General features: G+C 45.1%; 1 protein-coding gene and 1 long non-coding RNA gene across 2 annotated transcripts in view; both read left to right on the top strand.

Annotated features, from left to right (window-relative positions):
- EXT1 (exostosin glycosyltransferase 1) overlaps positions 1–23,060 on the top strand; it is a 268,291-nt gene that overhangs the window by 188,594 nt on the left and 56,637 nt on the right. The window lies entirely within an intron of this gene.
- On the top strand, positions 959–17,217 carry LOC118501774. The gene is made up of 3 exons (XR_004904429.1): positions 959–972; positions 5,240–5,242; positions 16,394–17,217. It is a non-coding gene; the product is annotated as an uncharacterized LOC118501774 (long non-coding RNA).

The following is a 23,060-nucleotide window of genomic DNA, read 5'->3' as shown; positions in this document are numbered from 1 at the left end:
CGTGACCTACAGGTGGCAGAGTCTGACGTCATCTTCCGACACTCGTCTTCCCCACTAGCCTCCCAGTGGTCACGAATTCTTCAAACAGTGACAGTAGTAGTCATTTTCTTATAAGATGTAAGCTGGCAGCCAGAATCCTCACATCGAAGAAGTATCCATGGGAGGTCATTTACGTCGGGCATTTTCCTAGGTGGTGCGTTTGAGACCCTGCTGGCCAGTCCTGAGGCAACCCCAGCAGTAGGCTGGGTATCTGGGGGGGGGGGGAGGGCTGGAATCTTCCTCTGGGCGCCACAAGCTCAGTGCCTCCCTCCTAACTCACACGTGCTTTCCACACAGCCTGGTCCCCTGGGCATGGGAGAAGCCCTTATTTTCTGTGCCAGTAGACCACTAAAAGCAAGTAAATGCTGGCATTGGTTGCTGCCCCTACATACAACGACTGCTTCGTGTGACTTCTTTTGACTTCGTATGAGAAGAAACATATTGTCTTCCTGACTGGGAGTCGTTTTCTGTTGTCGTTGTTTTTTGCTCAAGAAGGGTGGTTTCCGACAAAGCGGTATAGCCTTGTCAGATTTGCAAACTGCCCACCTTAGTATCCTATTAGGTCAATTACCAGCTTCTGAAGAGCAGGGTAAGTGACAGTATGGCAGATTACGGCAATTTATCCGCCGTTCTCATAGTCTTGTTCAGCATATCAATCCGGCTGTTTAAATGTAATGATAGGACTTTTACATGGTTTTTTAGGAGCAGTGAAAGTTGGTAATCAGAATGTTTAGGAAAACCTCCACTGACCCGCCTAAGCGCTGCCTCCTTCAGCGTCGCTTGCGACGCGGCGTTGTGATCGTTATTAGCAAAGCTGACTCTGATTAGGAGAGGCAACCGACTTTCAAAAGCAAGTGGAGCTTTGTGGTGTGCTCGGGAAAGATGGAGCTGATTGAAATTTTGTACTTCGCTTGGCACTTACTAGGCAAGTGAGTTGCATGCAGATAGATGCCATGAAATGTAGTCCCCCTGGGAAAGTGGCCAGAGTCTGTGGAGGATGGCGGGGCTGCAGGCGTGAGGTCAGAATGGGTGTGTACCGTGGCCTTGGGCGTGGTGTGGGTAAGAGAGGAAAAATACCTGCCCCCTGTCCTGTCTGGTGTTCTCCTCAGCTAAGGGCGATCGTTTTTGTAGTAGGGACTACAGGGGAAAAAGTTGACGGCAGGAAAATCTCTAAAAAGAAAAAGACGTTGAGTGCTTAGAATGTTGGGATCTTAGGAGGCAGGATCAGATCTTGGAGAGCCTGTTGTTACCCTGAAGTGGTTCACACCTTCGGCTTCACGGATGGACGTGAGAAACTTGGTAGGAACTGACCAATCGAAAGACACAAACCTGGGAATACCCAGTGTGGTCTAAGCTTCAGTAATTGTTACAGGCTCTCTCTTCATCTTTATTGAGTTCTCAGGTTGTGCCCTCTCGACTGGGATGTCAGCAGTGCCCACCTCCCTCCTGGCAGTGGAAGCTCGAGAGTGGAATACCCATAACCTTAGGCAAATGTAAGGCCGGGGTTTCTCAACAGTGATGTTGTCTACATTTTGGGTCAGGTCATTCTTTGTTGTGGGGCTCCTAGACATTGGAAGGTCCTTCCCGATGTCCCTGGCTTCTACCCAGTAGATGCCAGTAGCACCTACCCGTCCCCCTATGGCAATGATCAGAAGTGGCTGTAGACTTTGCCGGGCGTCCCGTGGGGTGCAAACCCACCTCCGTTTGAGGACCGCTGCTCTTGATGGCTCAAGCTTTACCTTATCACGGGCCAATAACCCAGACTCGAGGTGTGTGTTTAACAGATATTTTGTGAATCTTCACTGTATGTAAGTCAGCACAGAAGATACTAAAATAAGATACTATTCATACTGTTTTGCGACCGTTTATAGTACCTGTTGGTGTAAAAGATGCATCCCAAATTTTGTAGTAAACTGGGGTCATTTTTTCATCAGGTAATTTTGAAAGTTGTTTTATCAGGAAAAATCACTGTTTTGTTCCTATAAAAATAGTACATGTTGTGCCGGAGTCTAGCTTGACAGTTCTTGGAGTGGGCAGAGTGATTAAATAGAATGGTCATTACGTGCTGTAAAGCAGAACAGTGGGGTGGTCTGAACTTTCCCGGGTAGTTAACACCTGGTGATGATTTCATAGCTCTGGCCCATTGTGTTCCATAAAAAAGGACCATGGAGTGCAAAGTCATTTTTGTGTACCTTTTTTCTCTTTCTGAGGATGGAAGAGGACATCTCATGTGTCGACGATATCTAAACAGGTGTGTGTAGCACCTGACCTAGGTCCAGCCACGGAGTTCGGGACTGAAAGTCATGATGGCTGACTTGTAGGAAGGAAGTTGTGCATCTTTGTGGAGATAAAACACTTCCCCTTCGACAGTCATCAAAGACTGATTGGGCTCTCCTGAGCCAGGCTTTGTACAAGCCCCTGGAGATGTGAAATCACATGAGACGCAGCCCCAGCTTTTATGGAAATGAAGGATCTAGTGGTTATAGATTTTAAAAAATGCAAATACCAGTGCAACCTACAGAATAGAGAGTCCCCGAGCTAAATCTATTGTACACCTGTTTTGTCCAGCCCACAATGTCTATTTTGAAAACGTGAATTAGCAGCAGTATTAGGGTGGTGCATAGCTATGAGGGACCAAAAATTCAAGGAAACAGTGGCTCAGACGAGATGGGTGTTTGTTTCTCAATGATCTGGATGTAGGTGACTGGCAAGGCGGATCCATGATCGCTAGGGACCGATGCTCCCGTTTTGTGTTCCACCTTATTCGTTAAACACATGGTACCCCCTTGGGATCTGATGGGGCTGCCCCAGCCCTGGCTATCACAACTGCATTCCATCTCTTGGTAAAGAAGAAAAGGGATGGAGACGTGCCCTTTCCTTAAAGGACATTTCCTGGAAATGACACCTTCTCCCTCTTTGGGGACAACAAGAGCTCCTGGCTAGCCACTGTTTAGGCTATGGATGTGTTTGGGTTGACTGTGTGAATATCATCAGTTTAGGTTTTTGCCTCAGTGAAAAAGATTGTTTCGTTAATAGTAAGAGTGTGGGCTTGGGCAGGCTGAGATTTGAATACAGCCTGCATTACTTTCCAGTTAAGAGAGTAGGAGATAAGTGCTGATGGGCAACACCAGACCTGATGGAAAGGATAAGCAGAGACAGATGGAAAACCAGAAGAGACTGTAAAGACCCCAGCTCCGGCTTCCTTAGAAGGGCATTTAACTAAGACCTTAGAATAGGGAATGGTCAGGTACCTGGAGGTCCAATAAACATTCACAGTTTTCTCTCAACCATTTATGAGACCTTTAACTCACCCATATTGCCCGTTCTGGGATGGAGACCTATATGACTGTGTGTGCGGATGGCCTTCCGGATTTTGCAGAATGAGAAATACCATATTACTTTATTCGGCCAATTTCCTGAGCTGTTAAATAACCAGTTTTGAAGGTCTGAGACTCACACTGTCTTCATCTATGAGAGTCATGAATCTACGTGAATGTAATTGTGTTATTTAATCGATTATTATATCTATTTTTATTATCACCATAATCTTGAGACACTTCATTACAGCATAAAATTATAACCTCCATGAAAATGACTTGGCATATATTTCTACTTAATTTTATATGTTTGTGTAGGTATCACAAGTGTGCAGTATTTTTGCTTTTAATGTGTTTTTAAAAAATAAGTGTTCTGAGTAGTGGCATTATATTTACATAGGATAGCTTTGTTTCCAGTTTTTGGACAATAATCCTTCAAATTGTATATACTCGGTCAAAAAGAGAAGTCAGACAAGAAATGAGAAAGATAAAAACTATTGAATGAAAAGGATAAGAAAGGAATTGGAGACATCCCTTAAAACATGCTTTGTTCAGTGGGAAGTCCTTAAAATATTTTTGGAAAGATTGACTATGGCATAGTGTTCCCTCGTAAAGGCAGGATAGAGACATTTCTCAGAGTCATATCAGTATCATTCTGAATGAACTGATGGATGGCTCTAAAGTATTATTAGCCAATAGACGTCTTAGAAAAATTAGGGTGTGGCCTGGAAAATAAACACAACTGTATTCTACATCACAAAGGTACGACAAAGGTGATCACTTGCATGAACAGAAATGTTTCTTGGTTGAACTGTTAAGCAAAGAGTGTGTTATCAGTGAGTGGCATGCTTCCATGATTTATTTTATTTCTATTTTATAGATGTGTAGTGGCATCACAGAGATTAAACATGCCTAAAGTCACAAGCTAGTAAATTACAAAACTGTGGCAGACTTCAGATCCTAAGTTGTTTCTTTCTTTTTTTTTTTTTTGTAACCTTAAAATGTTAACCTCTCTCCTGCATTGTATGCCATACAATGCATGGGGTTTCTGACTAGGAAGACTGAAGCCTGGGAAAACTTTTCCCATTTAAGCGAGGTAAGAGGGTCGGCAGCCCCGAAACGAGTGAGGTGAACATAATGAGCTGGGTTAGCTTGAGTGCAATGAGAAAGTGGGCCAACATGAGAAAACGGAGCACAAAGCAGAGACCTAAAAGGTTCTACAGGGTCTTGCTCACTGACTGGGTAAATACCTGGTTTCCGTCTCTAAGATGTAGAGAATTGGACATTTCCTGTGCTCGGCAAATTTGCAGGTGACTCAGCCATACCATGTCGTGGTGTTTGCAATTCAGTTTAGTAAATGTTTACTCATGTCAGTAGTCCGGCTGCTCTGTCTTTAAGGGTAGGAATGTTCACACTCTTTTTCGTATTGAGGACACGAAGGGTAGCTACCAAATATTTGTAGAATCAAATGGACTGACAAGCCACTTGGTAGTATTTCTAGTCGGGCTCCCACCGAGATGGAAGGACATGAACATTGAACTCCTACGGGCTAGCCCTTGCCTGGAGACTGAGTTCATGGCAGTAACTCTACTTGAGGGGATGTCATTGCTGAAACACCAAAAGAACTCTATTCTGAGGGCATCTCACAAGTTATAATTTTTCATGTAATGTAGTTGCCATTTTTTTAGTATGTGCCTGGCATTTAACAAATGTGTACCGTCTCATTGGTGGTTCGGAAGAGCCTGATGAGCTGTGTATTGTTACGTCCATCCTACAGACATGACAGCTGAGACTCAGAGAAAGTCACGTGGTTGAATTCGTTCACAGCCACACAGCTTTTCACGGGCCTGTGAAACCAGGTCCCGTGGACTCAGATTTCTAAGTCCGTTCCACCATTCTCCACCGTCACCTACCAGTCAGCACTAGGTTAAGGGCCAAGGGGCCAATGTTACCTGGAAAAGACCACAAAAATTCTGGATTTCAGGGCAGTTGTGGAGTTGGGAAGGCCCCCAGTATACGCACCTGGATTAAAGTATGAGGCAAGTAAAAAAAAAAAGTTTTTTTCATAATGTAGCCACTGAAGGGGAGCCCCGAATCCTTCAGAGTGTGTGAGCGGCTGTCCGACTCCAGGGCCAGGACGGGAAGGCGAGTCTGGACGGAACTAGGTGGTGGGGTGAGAGTCTTGTCAGGATCTCCAGCACCACCTTCTGAGCCAAGAAATCCATTGTCTCCCTCTTCCTGGTCCGCCGTCATCCTTTTGAACCTGGAGGAGGGTCCCACACGTGTCTTCCTAACGGCATCTCAGAGCTGCGACTCTAGATCTGTTCTGTTCTGTTCTGTTCTGTTCCATTTCATTTTCAGGGGGAAAAAAACCTATTCTGGTGTTCCTCCTCCACTGACAATACTAATGTCAATATTGCCGGAACGACTTCAGATTTTAGATATTAACAAACATTGGCTTGATATGATAATTTGATTTTGCGGTTTTAATTTACATGGAAATCTCTAGGCAAGTTCCCACGGTTTGGTACTTATTTAAAATATTCACTTTTACACGTACACACGGCACTGGGTAGGAAGGCACTCAAGGTGCGCGTTGATTGATTTGGTCTGTTTCCCAGTGGCGAAGGCCGTCGCACTGAGATGAGCTAGAAGGGGGTCATCACATCAGCGAACTCTTCAGCCTGGAGAGTGTATTGATGTGTGCGCTGTGCCTTGACACCGTTTCCTGTACTTTGATAGTGAATAGTGGCTGGATGTTTTCAAAATACACTATTTGTAGCTGGGGTTTTTTGTTGTTTTTTTTTAAGATTCATCTCTAATGTAGCACTTGGGGAGCGGGGGAACTCAGCCTACCCTTTATTAACTGGGAAGCCACTCTTGTGTTGCATTTCGATCCATTTAAGCTAAAGCTGATTAGCCCTTTTTGAAAAGTGAATCTAAATCCTTGCGCTAATCAAGGGAAATGGGGCCGTGTGGTTCCGAGGGAAAGCTAGAGGGAAGAATGGCCATAATGGCAAGTTTTTATTAATCACGCGGCATATAGCTGGTTTCACGCCCACCCCCTCTCCCAACAAGCCCCTCTCCTAAGTGCTTGTTTAATAAAGCAACCCAGCAGGTGAGTATTTAGGTGTCGTGGGATTAAGGGAATTTCATTGGAGTGCAAAAGAGGGAACAGAGAAGCACTCAGGCTGCGGGGGCTACTTCCAGCATGCTATGCTGTTACGGAAAGTATGCGGACTTATACATTACTGACCCATCGTCATTGGAGGCGTGATGGGTTTGATGCGGATTTTGGTGTGTGTGTTTACTGTAATTAGTGGCTGTTCATCCTTGGGTGGTGGTCTAAAATGTCGACTTTATTATTATTATCAGTATTGCGAGGCAATCCGCTCAGGAGGTGATTGCTATTAAAAGACAGATTGTTACTGGCAGTTCCCACGGGGCAAAGGTGAGCCACGCTGCGGAGGGCCACCCAGCGAAGCACTGAGCTTGCTCACAAGGCACAGAGAACAAGGGGAAAGTCTGGACCAAGAGCCTTTATTGTGGTTTCTGTGGGAAGGGAGGATGAGGCAGGTCTAGGATTGGCTAATTTGAATGATTTCAGCAGCTCTGGAGCATAGGAGCGGTCTCTAGCTATCTGGTACCTAGCCCAGGGTGGTTAGGGCAGGGAGGAGACAGCAGTCCTCTTATCCCCGGGTTGCAGTTGCCCGTGATCATCAGCGATCTGAAAATAGTAAACAGGAAATCCAGAACTAAACAATTCATGCGTTTTTGATTGCGCACCGTTCTGAGTAGCGAGATGAACTCTCGTGCTGTTCCACTCCATCCAGGCCAGGATGGGATCCATCCCCTAGTCCAGCATGTGCCTGCCCCTTAGTCACTTAGTAGCCACCTCAGTTACCAGACTGACTCTCACAGTATCACGGTGCTTGTGTAAGTCACCTGTATATTCCTTAATAACAGCCCCAAAGCACGAGAGTAGTGATGCCGACACCTCAGATGTGCCCACTAGAGGCTGTGCAGTGCTTCCTTTGAGTGGAAAGGTGTGTGTGTACAGTTCAATACATGGTGCCTATGGGGTCCAGTACTATTAGTGGTTTCACGCCTCCACTGGAGGACTTGGAACGTGCTCCCTGCGGATAAGGGGGGACCCGCGGTAGCGGCACGGGGTCTAAGAGCCCGACAGAGGGTGGTTGGGAGGTGAGCTCCGGACTGGTTGGTTTATTCTGCCTGGGAATCGGCAGCTCCGAGAACAGTGCCCCTGCAGTATCAGCCAGGCGCCTGATGTCAAAAGCCCCGGAATAAAAAGACACGCTCAATCCAGGTGGTGCGAAGCTGACTGCCCATGTCCATTTGGCTTTGATGATCGCATCGAAGAACACTCGTCTGCCTCTGCCGCCTCCAAGTGGGTGCTGATGCCCACGGCAGGGGACACGGGCGCAGACTCGACTGGGGGCCGATGTCACTCTTTACCAAGCAGCGATGCCAAGGAGAATCCCTTTCCCCATTTACTTTCCTTCGGGGGCTCTTGGGGATCTGAGACTCCTCTTTGTCTTCCTTCTGTCTAGCACCGAGTGACGGATGCTAAGGAATGGGGTGGAGAAGGGAGCGGGAGCTGTGATAATATTTAGTTTTATTCCTTTCATGCTTAAGCAGATTTAAGGAATTTTCAGAGCAGAAGCTCGTTTCAAGTGCATGGCCCTTTTTCAGTTAGAGTCACTGATTAACCTCTGCTTCCACAAGGAGAAGCTCTTGAGTCCCTTTGAAGACACAGGAAGAAGGATTTCCTTCCCCCTCCCTGCAATCCTCCTCACATTCCCAGTGCTCCTCACGAGCCGGTTGAGAGGGCGAAAAGCTCACGGCCATGAAGAGGGAAGGCAGATTTGCCCTTTGGTGGCACGAAAACGTCACTGTCTCCTTGCAGAGAAACTACCCTGTGTAATTCAAAAGTTTAAATGTACAGTCGAATCTAAGGGCAGCGTACCTGTGCGTGCTGTTCAAGTGGCATCTGGCCTCGGCTCCAGCTGATCTGGGGTCTCTGAAAAGACAGCCACACAAAGCTGCTGCCGTAGCTCCCTGCCCCTCTGAAAGGCCCTACACTGTCACCATGGCCTGGTGGAGGGACTTTTCCTGAGGACCCCTCTGGTTGTGTCTGTGTGGTTGTGTACAGGAAGTCCTCGCTTAACCGCGTCCACAGGTTCTGCAACTTTAGGTGAGATGACGTGTCACAGAACCAACTTTAGGCTAATTGATGTAAATGACAGTTACGTTCCCACGGCATCTCACCAGTGTTATAATGAAACGATGTGAAGAAAGCCTTCTTTGAGGACCTGCTGTACTGCTAGGTGGATCAGAAAGGCCAGAAGTAGGATGGTACCAGTAGGAAGAAGTGTCTTCTTAGAAGAAAGCGGGAGTTGACTCGGGTTAGCTCGACACTGTTGTGTTGGGATTGCCGACGGGTGCTCTGCAGCTGTGATGGTTTTGATGGGTTCTTATTGCCATTTTCACTGGCAGCACCCCCTGGGGCTGGTGAAGAGCGGTTCCTGGAATTATTTGGAAGTAGGTTGTAATCTTAGAAATTGCAGCACAGAGGCTAAAAAGGTTATAAACGAAGTAGAAGTTGATCAAGAGATGATGCCAAAAAAATGGAACCTTAAAAGGTGATTCCCCCCATCCCTGCCAATTTTGGGTAGCCTGGGCCACTTTTAGATGCTCCATACTTATAAGGAAAATTCAGAATCATATTTCTGTATGAGAAATACAGAAATATGAGGCTGAGGACAACACGCACACATCTCGGGTGGGTTAACAGGGTTAGAAGCCTTCATCACACTGGGTGGGGCAAGTATGCTAAACGTGGTTTATTCTTGTATTACTATTTGTTAATTGTATTATTTTCCATATGAACAACTGTAAACCTGCATTTGCCCCACCTTGTATATTAAGTGTTAACAATATTTTTATCTTCATTGCTTTCTTTCTTTTTTCAGTCTTTGGTATTTCAAAGGCTTAGGGCTTTTTAAACTGGATAGCAAAACCTCTTTAAGCAAAAGTATAATGCCATACCATATTGTATATGTGTGTGTGCATGCATATAATCCTCACGCAAGGACATGCTTATTGATTTTAGAGAGAGGGGCAAGGAGGGGAAGAGAGATGGAGAGAAACATCAGTGTGAGAGAGAAATATTGATCAGTTGCCTCTGGTATGCGCCCCAACTGGGGACCAAACCTGAAACCCAGACATGTGCTCTGACTGGGAATCGAACCTGTGACCTTTTGGTTTATAGACTACTGTTCCAACCAAGTGTGCCACATCCGCGGGGGCTCATATTTTTATACATACCCAAAGCACCTAGCACAGTGCTAGGTACTGAGGGCTAATTAAGTGCCCCTGCTCTGAAGGAAATGAGTGGGCATACAGCACAGGTATGTTCTTATTCTACGCTGGGGGTTTTACTGAGGCTAGTTGGGAATTGGCGGAACTGAGTATTAAGTGGGGTGGAGGGTTTTCACAGCAGGGACATGAAGACAATAGGAAATTAAAGTTGGCCGCTAGGCATCTCCTCCGCTCTGCAACAAACATCTGCCATTTGCCATTTAAAATAAACCAAATAGCAGCAATAAAAACCCAGATCACTTGGTTTTGTCTGGTTACAGTTTTCTTAATAGGCTTTAGTGTTCAGGTAAGTGTAAACTAGCAAAAAAGAACCCCACTAGATTTATCACTCTCGACTTCTTAATAGTCTTTCCCAACAGAGTAACCTTTGTGGAGGCTGCTCTTTGCTGGGACAGGCCCGGGGGCTGCTGTCTTCTCTGGAAGAAGACGCGGTTTCTTGGGTGCAGCAGCAGCTGTAGTTTGGGAGAGGCAGTGGGCGTGGTCTTGTGGTTTCCTTCTTTTTAGGGCAGTTTGTCACTGTGACCACAAAATCACTGCCAACCTTCAGAAGGGGAAAGAAATATTGGCCAACCTACGTTTTCGTTTCTTTTTTTTTCACTGACAAGCAGTGACTTGGGTTTTTCGAGACCGGCCAGCCTAGTTGTGTTGGCATTCCCCAGTGTAGTCTTCGTAGAAACGTGGGTTGGTTGGTTTCTACATTGCTTCAGACCAATTGACCGCATTAAGGTTAGCCTCTGTCCTGGGACCTTAGAAGCGGTTTGGTCTACCAGTTGACAACTCCTGCTTAACTTTCATGTCACCGGGGAGAACGAGCACCCCTCACTAGGCCGTGTGGTTGTAACACAGTAGACACTGAAATGAGTGGTAAATGCTGGCCAGCTTGCACTGAAAACCAAGAGTCACACATTCATTCAACTAGTATTTATAGAAGGCTCCTCCCCTCCCTCCCCCAATTAGCCAGGCATTACTCCAGGAGCTGTGGATCCAGTAATGAACTAGACCATAAATGACAAACTTTTTCTTTGAAGTTCCAGATAAGTATTTAGGCTTTGCAGGACTTACAGTTTCTGTTGCAGCTGTTCAACTCGGCCACCGTTTTGCATCGTAGCAGCCATAGCAGTATATAAATAAATATTGGCTATGTTCTAATGAAACTTGATTTATAAAAACAAGTAATGCGTGACCCATAGTCTACTGACCTCCCCTGAACTAGTCCATAATATTCTTGTTCTTGTTGAGCGTACGTTCTAGTAATCTGCATTTAGTTTCTGCTAGGTGGTCATATTCAGTAAGGAGGATATGTTCCTAAATACCTCACTTAATTCAAGACAAGAAAAATGCAAAACTTGAAAGCTTAGATTCATAAGAAAAAAGATTCCTGAAATGGTTAAAATGTCAATAAAACCAACCAACCAACAAACAAAAAAGATTCACATAAAAATCAAAACAAAGCACTATATACTTTAAAGTACATATTTTACGGAGTCATTTAAATTATGGAACATGTTTTCTAGATATTAGACATTTGCAAGAGAACTAAATCATTTGTAGCTTTTGATGAACTGACCATTCCTTAAATACTATGAAGGCAAAATGGAAACTTACCACTAACTTTAGAAATCTCACAAAGTTTTTAAGCTCATCCCATCCTGTCATACACAATCTACTGCAAACTCCATAAATAGTTTTAAAAAACAAGTTGTTCATAAATTTGGAGAATGCAGAAAACCGTTCATTCAGTAGACTCTCTTTGGTGAATTGGCCATTCATCGATTTGGCCAGTTCCCCATGTTGACTTCTAGCAAATGCACCTGGAACTGGTATAGTTCTAGTTACATGTTGTGACTTAAGATGCTCTTTGGATGAATGCCTTGTATATATTATGAATGCACGCATGGGGCCAAATTTGCTGGTAGCATGGTACTAACTGTTTAAGTTCGTAAGGCTTACCAACTGTTCCCCAACGGCAAGAGAATTTCACTTGTGATTGTGCCTGCAGATCTTTTGCTCCTGGAGTTTAAAGGCTCATTCAGTCCTGGGCTTATTAAAGATTTACCCCTGATGTTTTATTTATAAAGTAACACTTGTAAATTTTCAAATATGTAGAAAAGTTGGAGGAATTGTCCGGTGAACACCTATATGGATTATGAATTTTTAATCACAAGGGGGAGGCTCTTAGTCCCCAGAGCGGCTGAAAGAACACCATCTCAGGTCACACAGCTGTACAGACTGGGGCGTCTTCAGTGTCATAGGATGACCGTTGCTAAGCCTTACAGTACCTGAAGTCAGCATAAAAAAACGTGCCTGCTGGATATGAACTGGGGTGGTGGAATCCTCCAGCTTATTCTTTGGCATGTTGCTAAGAAACTGGGAGGTCTGGGATGCCCTTTTGAGACAGTAAGGTATGTCTTTCCAGCATTATAATTCCATCTAATTGCTGCACAGCAAAAATTTGAGAGGTTTGTGCTACCCTGGCCTGCTTCCGTTCATTTCACCGGGCAGCGTCAGGATCAGGCGGCCCTCAGGAAGAATTTACTAGCTGCAAGGTAAAATGTAGTCTTCCACACTGTAATTTCTGGAGTTCCTTTCCCTTCATGTGGAGAGGAATGATTGAGGGGAAAAAGGAATTGTTTGACATGTAACCGCAGAAGGAAAAATTAATCTCCTCGAACTTCTCCTGGCTTTGTTTTTGTTTCATTCTGCATCCTGTGTGCTTCTGGTCTGGTGAGGAATTATGATGTGAAAGGGAGTTATTTCCCTTCAGAAGTTTTGGTCACAATTTAATAGTAATCACAAGTTTGGGGGAATTGAAGGGTTGGAAATATTTCCTACGTCTTTTCTGGTAGCTAGCTGCACTCTGAGGAATGCCGTGACCTACCCATCATTGGCTGCTGTTTTATTCACCACTCTCGCCTGTGGGATAACAATATGTTCTTGCTCCATTGACCTCTGTGTTACCTGCTTTGGCCAATGAAATGTGAGCTCAAGTCGTCTGTACCACTGAAGAGGAAACGCTCTGAGTCATTGAATGGCCATCACTCCCTCTATTCCTTCTTCCCTGAAGGCAGTATGTCCTCTAGGCAAGCCACGCTGTAGCCTGGGTCCTGCAAAGAGGTTGAGTAGCCTAGCCCACAGCCGACACAGGATAGTCATGTTATGGAAAGCCATTGATTTAGATGCTTGGAGTCATTTGTTACTGCAGCAGCGCTTAGCCGAAGCTGACTGGCTGCCACATTTACTGTAGTGCCCGTTCATGGTTCTCTGGTTCCAAAATGGAACCACTGAAAGACTGGAAACCTGGACTGCTGTGACTGCAGGAGGAAGGGGAGGGCTTTGATCCGATGGCATTTAGAACATTGGGTTTTTATGTCTGTAGTGATTGTCCTCCAGTTAACCCTTTGAGAGACTTTAAACTGACTCACAGCGACCTGGCCACACGTAAGCTGGGACACCTAATTTCTAGACTACGGCTTGTTTATTTAATGCTAGAGTAGAATAAAGGCTCCGTGCGGGCAGGAGTTTGCTTTCAGTGATGTCACTCAAGTGCCTGGCACACGGCACAGGTGATGCCCACCGAATGTCTGATGGGTGAATGAACTGTGTCAGTTATGCCCAGTGGGTTTCTCTTCTGATTTGATTTTAATGAAGTATAGAGTCGGGGTAATCACCTTCCTTCATTGTGTTTCTGAGCCTATAATAGAAAGTCAGATTCTGGTTAACAGGTTGAATATTTATTTCTCTTAATAAATTAATAGACACCACAAGGTTGAATAACCTGTGTGTCATAACCAAGATGCCATCAATTATGTGAAATATTGCCTTTGCCTTATTTGGGGGAAAACAGTTAAAATTTGTAGTTGAAAAGAAAAAGTGTGCATGAACTAATATCTTCCCCAAGTATGAAATTCTGCTTGCTTTCAGTATCCCGATAGCCAGCTTGGGTCCCAGAGGAACTGGCACCATAGTGTATCCATCGCCTTCCTGAGCCAGGCCCCTGATGTGAGGGGGAGGGGTGGTTGTAGTTCCCCAGACTTGGAGCACCCACTCGTTTCCTCTGCCTTGTCATCCTCAGGCTGGTTTTAAGCAGCATTACTCGGAAATTTCCCACTGAGCAATTTCAACATGAAAAGGTTCCTGATCTCTTTAAAATAAAATGCTTAAAAATAGACCTTTGTGGGAACAGTTTTCCACTTGGAGAATAAAACCCTGCGAAGTGTTTTAATGCAGATTTGAGACCTAATTACTTTTTCTCACCTCAGCTTCGCTGTCGTTGTGCTGCGGTGGGGACACCAAGTCTCCGTGTGGTCGAGTCCGTGTGGTCGAGTCCGGCCAGGGAGGCCCTGCACTGCCCGGGGAGGGCTCGCGTGGCATTGCCCAGGGACTGCTTCCCCTCCCCGCCCTGGGGCTTTTCTGGGGGCAGTGGGTCCACCTGTGAAGCCCTCCACCTAGTGAGTGCCTCCTTAATTCACTGGCCTTTGCTGATGAGGCCAGCAAAGGCCTAGCCGTGTCAGCTACTGTCACCTCTGGTCATGGCAAATGTTGATGTCTGCACTGGGCAAAGGTGACAATGACCAAAAGGAGAACAGCACGCCAAAGGGATGGAAATTAAGGCAAAGGGTCTCCAATTCACTCAGTCATTAGGGCTGGCTAAGTCAAGCCCTTGTGACATGCGCTGAGCCCTGGTGAAGTTTAGGCACAAGCGGGAGCTCTGTGTGCAGAAAAGCAGGCTCCTGACTGGCTGTCCTGTTTCCTTATTCTGATGTCATCCCCTCCCCACAGCCTAGGAGCTCCAGTCTCCGTGACTGTCCAGTGTGAGAATGTCTCGTGGTTCTTTTGGTTGTTTGTTGCTGTAGTTCTAGTGCCTTAGAACAGTGCCTGCAACTTAATATGTACCGATAGTTGTTCCATGAAGAATGAATGATGAAGAGGTAATTGAATCTCCAATACTGGTGTCCAGGGACTGTTTAATTTTGTTGGTTCAGTCTCTGCCTGTTGGGTGTTGTATCAGGAAAGAGACTCAGACAGAAAGATTCAAGTGTTAAGAGCTTTTGCAATTAGATGCTTCACAGTGGCCCACATTTTTATCATCATCTTCATCAACATCATCATCATTCCTATACCTACTAGCAGATAGAAAATTATTTTTAACAAATGACAAATAATTCAAACTCTACTTTAGCAACAAGCAATGGAATGCTTTTCTAGAAACTCCTGTTGGACTGTATGTGTGGGATGTTTTTAAAAAGCAGCTTTTTAAGGACCTATCCCTAGCCATTGGGGCTAGGGATAGGATCTAGTAGCCTTTAAAATGAATTTGAATGTTTCTGGAATAAATTGCTTGGTGCTTCTGCCTGTTTCCGTTGCCAAGTTCCCACGTCTTTCGCACTCTCTTTGTGTTCGCTGCTGCGTGTCCAGGTGTTTTCCAGGGCCCCTGCATTCCTACTTCCTCTGTCCCAATAATCCTATCACTCTTTAAAATGTATCACAAGTGACACTTCCTCTGGATGTGCCCCTGGTGAGTAAGAGGCTCCTGTATCTTGGGGCACCCTGATAAACCCTGACTACATTTCCAGCAAGAAGTGTTTATCACCCTTTATTGCTGCTCTTTGATTAACTCTTCGCTCCGCTAGGCCAAGGCCTGCGTATTATTCATCTCTGCAGAGTGGGCATGCAGCCGAGGGCCTGGCCCCAATTGGTGTTAAGAATATTTGTGGGATGGATTTAATTGTTTATGTTCTAAAGAAAGCTTCAGTTAGGTGCTTATCATTTTCAGCATCTCTCTTTACACTCAGCAACTGCCCTCTTCGCTGCCCGAGAGGTTGAATTTAGAGCTCGATGCAGCCCCCTGTCCCCTGCTTGTGTGGGAGGAAGGGCCAGCTGGGCATGTGTCGAGCTGGAAACCTGGAATCCTGGGCCCTGATACGTATTTCCTCAATTTCCCACTATGCAGACAGCCCCGGACTTGCAGTGGTTCTGCTTATGATCTTAAGACTTTACAATGGTACAGAAGCAATACGCATCCAGTAGAAACCATTCTTTGAGTTTTTATCCTTTCCCGGGGTAGCGCTATGTGGCACGAGACTTTCTCATGGTGCTGGGCAGTGGCAGCTAGCCATGGCTCCCCAGCAGCCCCATGGTCACGAGGCTCAGCAGCAGGTGCCCTGCAGTGTATTCTTCGTGTTGGACGAGTTCGCCCAGGTGTAGGCTGACGTGAGGGTTCCGAGCACGTTCAAGGTGGGCTAGGCTAAGCTATGCAAGTGCCATAGATGCATTTTTGACTCACAAAATTTTCAACTTAGGATGCGTTTATTGGGATGTATCCCCATTGCAAGTGGAGGATCCCCTGTATCCTTTCCTGTACCTTTTTTCTCCTCCCCTCAATTCTTCCCTCGCAAAGGTGGAACTTGACAACTGATTATTTGGCCCATGTAAGCATCATGGGAACGTAGCAAATAAAAGAGTGGCCCCGACAAGTCATTCGAACACAGTTGCAACATTGCCTCCAACCGTTTTGCCCGTGGAATTAGCCGTCAGGGCTCTGAAATCACAGCTGTTGCTTTAGAGACCGGAGACTGGAAGGCACAGAAACTGAGGCTTCTTCCTTCTCCATCCCCAGCCTTTACCAACCTTACTAGGCAGCCTTAACATCAGTCCATAGAGGCCTTGGCCAGGTAGTTCAGTTGCTTAGAGAACCGTCCTGATACGCCAAGGCTGCAGGTTCAATCCTTGGTCAGGGCATATACAAGAAGCAACCAACACATGCATCGATAAGTAAAAAACAAATTGATGTTTCTTTCCCCCGCTCCCCCCAAAGTTAATAACAAACAAAAATAAAGCACAGAGGAGAATGCCACCATTTCTGTTGCCTTCAGATGTCTCATACTATGTACGTAGAAAACCTGACCAACATCTTAACACTGTAGTTTTTCCTCAAGCTGCGGATTAACATCCTTCCCCCTTGCAGCTTCTATATGTGGAAAGAATAGCTGGTGAACCCTACTGTAGGAGATCCTCATGGGCCCTTGGAAAGAAGGAATTCAGAAAATGAAGCAATGTTAGGAAAAACTGGGTAATTTTAAAAAATACAGTCACTAGGACTTGATGCTAAGAAAGATGGAAAAGGAACGTATTTACTAGTTTCTGTGATCATCTGTATTGGAATCCATTTGAATGAGAGACCATTTGAAGTTCATGTTGTCAGTGAAGCTCCGCCTACAACTTTCCGGACACAGGAATGAGAGAGTTGCAGATCAATTGATAGGACTATATTATATAAGCCACTTAACTAATTACCCAGGATGGTTGGGGAAAGAGGGTCAAGTTGCTATTTTAAAGATATAGTAGGAAAGGTATTGAAAGATAAATGTCAAACACATTGAAAATAGACAGCCATTCACAATCATGCATTATTAAATAATCTAGCAAAACCATTTCGTACCTCTCCGCTCATTTCTATGTTAAAAAGGGAGAAAACTGTACTTGAGCAATGATTAAAATAAAATTTTAAAAAAAGAAATGATTGTTTAAAATCTAGGAATTCCTTATGGTTAGAACAAAACGGACTCACCTGCTGATTTATACTTAAACTGATGCCGAGGCTTGTAAGGATAAAGAAGATCAAGGTATCTTGGGTAAAAGAGATACCTGAAAAATTCCCCCAGGCCACCTCGTAATCTTGTATTTGTCCTACTACCTGTCTTTCAAGACAGAGGACCGTAGTCATAGTGAGTGGTTTTGGTGGCATTCTAAACAAAGAAACACACCAGAAATGAAAACCAGCAATACCAGCTGAATCTCTTGAGTATTGAAGAATGTTACCTGCGTGAGTGTCAGAAATCGCTCGCGTCCTATGGGCATGCACAGGTGTGTACCACTTTAATTCTCTCCTGCAAAGCGGGGGATTGGTCAGTTTTGGTCACAGGTGTGCCTGCTAATTTCTCCTAGTTTCTTAATCCATTCCCGTTTCTTTTTACTTTGAAAAAGGGTTTTGCACTGAAAGAAGGGGGTGCTCTCTCAAGGAACTATTCTGAATTGACCAATCCAAGCATTTCCTGTAAAAACTCTGAGACCCTCTCTCTTTAACTTCTCCTGATTCCTTGTCAAAGAGAATTCAGAGTCTGTTATGTGAAACTTTGTCTTGGCTTCCTCAATCCACCTCAACCCTAAACTGGTGCATTTCTTTTTAGTTTTTTTCATCTCCTCAGTTTTTGATTTGCATGTGTATAGAGATCAGAAAAATTGAGTAAATACTAGAATTTATATTATAGCAAGTAGATAACCAAACTGCGTCGTATGATATTGCCATTTCTTCTTTATCATATTGCTAATATTAAAAATAATAGTTTATCTTTTGAACGGAATAATATCAAAAATTCAGCTTTTCTTTTAATCCCACACAATTAGCAGCTATCTAAGCTTTTCATTGTAAACATTAAAATCCACACTCCATATTTTTTGGTAGCAAAATGTGCATTGAGCTACTCTTCATTTTGTAAATTAGGTAATCTCTGTAACATTTGATAGTGTTATTCTCAATTGTTATCTGTAGCTATACAGTCATCGAGCTGAATAAAACATTACGATGTAGTAATTAAGAACATTCTATCTTTTTTCTAATCCACAAGTTCCGTAAATTAACTTGATTGTCTGAGTAAACAATGTTACCTGCTGTGGCTGCTTTGTTATAGAACAGAGTTCTGCATGCAAATTAACAACAGTAATTCCCAGTGTGACAGGGCACACTTTCCCCGTAACTTGAAGTTCCCTCCTTCCACCCCAGGAAGACAGATTAAGACAAACAACTTGTCATATTGGGTTGTCCAACAAGTCCGTTTGGTGTTTTTCTGTAAAATATAAAAAACACATTTTTCATTTTCACCAATAACTTATTGATTTGGATATTTTGAATGTGCTGGCTGTCTCCCACGTGTATAACGTTGATTGTTCCCAGTTAATGTCTCGATTTGATCACTATCAACTTCATCTACACGACCCTGGATCATCGTCCAGTGAGAACCCTCCGGCATGAAACTTGGCAGACCACTGTTGACACATTGGATCAGCCATAGCGCCTTCTCCATACACTGCACAAATCTTTTTTTCCATTTCACTTGTGTTTTTACCTTTCTTGAAAAAATAAAGCATAATATGCCGAAAATGTTGCTTATTTCCTTCCATCTTCAATGTGAAAATGGCTGCACAAAAAGTCACCAATTTTGATGAGTGTTTTCTTAAATGCACGCGGATAGGACAGCTGTCGCAATACAATCTAACAAAATTGTTTCAAATGAAGCTAAAGACAACTGAGCGCTGCCGGAGCCATCATGCAGGGAAAAAAACCAAATGGACTTTTTGGCCAACCTCATATTATCCTTTCTCTCCAATTTCCCAGCCCCAGGCAGCCATGCTCACCCCAGCCCTCCCCTAGGGTACTCCACAGAAGCACTTGCAGGAAACATGCTTGAGTGTGAATTCTCACCCCTCTGCTCGCACAGTTGTCTTTAGCAAGGCTTCCCCCAAGCACATGCAGCCTAATCAGGACGGACAAAGTGCCAACGCGTTTTTCTCATCGGGGGATGGAATTCGTGAGGGCCAGCATGTGCATAGTCACTCTGGCATTGGGGTAACCCGTGGCGTCTCAGTGAGGTCCTGCTCTTGTGTACTGCATATGGTCCGCTGTCAGATCCTCCCATACCCAGGAAAATCTGCCCTGAATAAATTAGAATATATTTGCAAATTAATTGGTTAATTAGGTGTTAGATGTCTCTGGGGGACTGAGCTGAAACAGATGTGTGCAAAAGCCCCTCACGGAGCAGAGGATGAGGGCTTCTTACTGAGCTTCCTGAGGAAGAGTTCGCCTATCGCGTGGTCCTCTAGTTGGTGCCAGGCTTTCCGATATCTGCATTTATGCACAAGGCAGTAGGCAGACACTTCTGCCTTGGAGTACTTGTTCCAGGGGCATGTTCAGAAGGTGCCGTACGCTTCAGATAACTGTCCTGCAAACTAATCAAAGTGCTCTTAGAGTCTATTCTTTCTTGATTATGTCAGGAAACCCTGTGGGGATCCAGTCACAACTAAAGGAGGGCAGATTAATGATGTTTTTAAATACTCCTGTAACACAGGTGGATATTAAAACACACACACACACACACACACACACACACAAAGCCAGGGCTTGAGCTGAGGCCTTGGAGTTCAAAATCAGCCAGTGTTGGTCCTTTTACATTTTTTCCCATTCGTGCTTTACCCTTCTGTAGAATGGACACTTAGCTGGCCTTCCCATAAATACTGCTGATAATACTAGCGTGTTTTTTCTAATTGGATCATTGAAGTAGATTCTGTTCTACTCCTTCGCTTGTTTTACGCAGGAAGCATTTTGTGGTGTGCCGTCTCGGTCCTGGGGATGGATGCTGGGCATACGATAGAATGACACAGTCCCGGCTTTCAACGACCTCCGCTCTCTTTATGCTTCGTGGAATGGTAAACTCGGTGCATATTTCCTAACGCTTGCCGTGGACACAGGCAGCCCGCTCTAGAACAAGCTGCGAGGCAGGAAAATAGGTACAGAGCCTAAGATGGACTAGAAATGAGCCACACGCCACAGCAGGGACTCACCGTCTGCAGGCCCGAACTGCTGTGGGCTGTGGGCAGCGTGCTTGGAATCGGAAACAAAGTGGCATGTCCAGGATGTAAATAAATACCAACATCCGGTCTCTCCATCCTCTGTCTGCCCACTTGTTACATGGATTGTCAGCTCCTGGAGGACACTTTTGTGTCAACCATGTTGACAAAACCCGTAGCAAGAAACAGACTGGCAGCGAGTGGTGAAGGCGAGCAGACACCCAGATGTTCGGATGAAAGGCACCCACACCTGCAGAGTCCTAGGGGAGCGTGAGGGGCTGGAGATGGATGTTTAATGAGGCTGTGCGTCCCTTTCTACCCGGAGCTTGGAGAGCTCCGTCGTGCGGTCTCAACTCATTTCCTCCGATTGAGTTTTGCTTCTGTGTTGAGAAAAGTGAGCCATCACGGAAGTGATTTGTGAAGAGTTGGGTCACCGTTAAACAAAGCTTTTTCATTTCCTAAATCTGATTTTGTTTTCAAGGGAAAGACAAAGCCGTAAAAGTACAGAAATGATCATCTCATTTGAAATCAGGCGTGCTGTGAGCTCGGGCGCCGCTGATGCCTGCAAGAAGGGTAGCCGTGTCACCGCGTTCTATTTTCTTGCTTTATCTCCCAAGATAAAGGAGTGTTTTTTGCTAAATCTTTAAAAAAAAAACAAACTAATAGTTTATAATCTAAAGGACTCATATTTGATTTGATTTCCCTAGAACTACATTATTAAAAGCACTATTCTCCTAGCATAACCTTATTTCAGGGAGGAAAAAATATATGTATTTCTTTCTTTTCATGTGAGGAAAATAAATATTTATAAGAAAAGGATGTAAATTCCACCTTCCTTTACTAAACAGAATCCACTGAAATGTAGCTTAATCAGGTAGGATTGTTTCAAAATCAGAAGCTTATATGCAAGGTTTTTATGTTGGGCATTAAGATAGGAATACCATGAAATGAAATGTTACATTAAAAATGGACTTTGTTCCTGCATGCTGTCCTTCAGCGAAGGCTGATATTGTCAGAAAACCAAACCAAACAAAACAAATTTACTAAGTTTGCTTTATTTTAATTTCCAGGCATGGCTTATGAGGTAGATGTTTTGGAGCAGGGGTGTCAAACTCATTTTCACCGGGGGCCACATCAACCTTGTGGTTACCTTCAAAGGGCCGAATGTAATTTTAGGACTGTATAAATGTAACTACTCTTTAACAGTTAAGCTTGGTGCTGCCACCAGGTAGAAACAAGGTGCCGGGTAAAACAAGGTGGAGGGCCGGATTCGATCCACGGGCCTTGTGTTTGCCACCTGTGTTTTGGAGGGTCAGAAGTTCCTGGTAATTGACTTCACAGGAACTTACAGCTTGTCCCTCCCACCCTCTGGGTTAAAGAGCTGCCCTGCTTTTCATGAGCAACGTCCAACTCCTTCATCTGTTGCAATTTCTGTTTGAATAATGTGCATTCAGATTGGGTTCCTTTCATCAAGCTCTTGCCCATTGTGAATGTGGAGGCAGGTGTAGACAAGTTAATGCGGGTTCACTGAGCGGGCGGGAGGGCCTGGGCCAGGGGGAGCCTTACCAACTGGAGTGGAGCAGACTTGGGGTGAGGGCCTTGGGGTGCTGGCAGGAGGTCCAGCCCACAAGGCAGAACACACGCAGCAGGGATGGCATGGAGAGAGTCTGCAGCAGGCACTCGGCACTGGGAAGGTCCTGAGGGCGCGTGGGCAGGTGAGTGGAGGAAGTTTAGGGGCAGACCGTTAGCTACTCACCTCAGCTTTAGCAAGGTCTGCATCCTGGGCTAGGATGTTGCCAGGACTCCAGAGTTTGTCCTGAGACATGTTTCCATTGTAACGCACCACTGGGAAGTGAGGATGTGTGCGAGGGTGTATACAGCTTCTTCCTACCTCTATTGTAGACGTTACCAACATCGGCTAAAAGAACCTGACCAGAGGAAGCAGCCACATTGGCTTAAAGAATTCCCAGCACCACACCTGAAAAAACTGGGGCCTGGGCAATGTGGCGATTGATGGCTTACTGTTAGATCGCATGCTGCCCCCAAGGCTGGGAGTGGGGATCAGTCCCACCCACACCAGAGGGACTGGGTGGCTCCCCAGAGGGGAAATGACTGCTGGGAAGGAGGGCAGTAGTATCCGATATAGGAGCCCACTGGGACGCCAGGCGTGCTTTGGGCTGCAATCCATCTCGGACTCTCTTCCAGGCGGGGGCTCCATCGGAACGGGCAAAGATGCTGTAGGCTCCCGGTGGCCCCTGGAGCCAAGTCCCTGGGCCTGGAATATGAAGTGTGGACTCGGTGTGTGGAACAAGGGAAAAGTTCACTTATTAGAAGTTGAGACAAACAATTAAAGGGGCTAATGGCATCGGTCATGGGCTGAATTCCTCAATCTTGAGCCCAGGCTTCTCTCTCGGAGGTGGACTGTTTCTAGAACCTTAGGCGGAATTGAACTTGCAAATTGGACAGTCATGTGTTTTCCTGTGGGGCTTTGAGGACTGCAAGCGTAGGGACGAGCAGATTTATGTGCTCGAGTGCACAAATGGTTTATTAATAAGCTAGCGGGTTGGTGGGCACCAGTGTGTGTATGTTCCGAAGAACATATAGCCTCCTAATTAGCATGCCAGCTTCTTAAAAAATTAAAGCGGAGAGAGACAGAAAAAAAGAAAGACGAAAAGATGTGTT

Source organism: Phyllostomus discolor, chromosome 7 (genome assembly GCF_004126475.2).
Source record: "Phyllostomus discolor isolate MPI-MPIP mPhyDis1 chromosome 7, mPhyDis1.pri.v3, whole genome shotgun sequence".
Lineage (NCBI taxonomy): Eukaryota > Metazoa > Chordata > Mammalia > Chiroptera > Phyllostomidae > Phyllostomus > Phyllostomus discolor.
The sequence above is the reverse complement of the archived record's forward strand: the minus strand, read 5'-3'. Positions and strand labels throughout refer to the sequence as shown.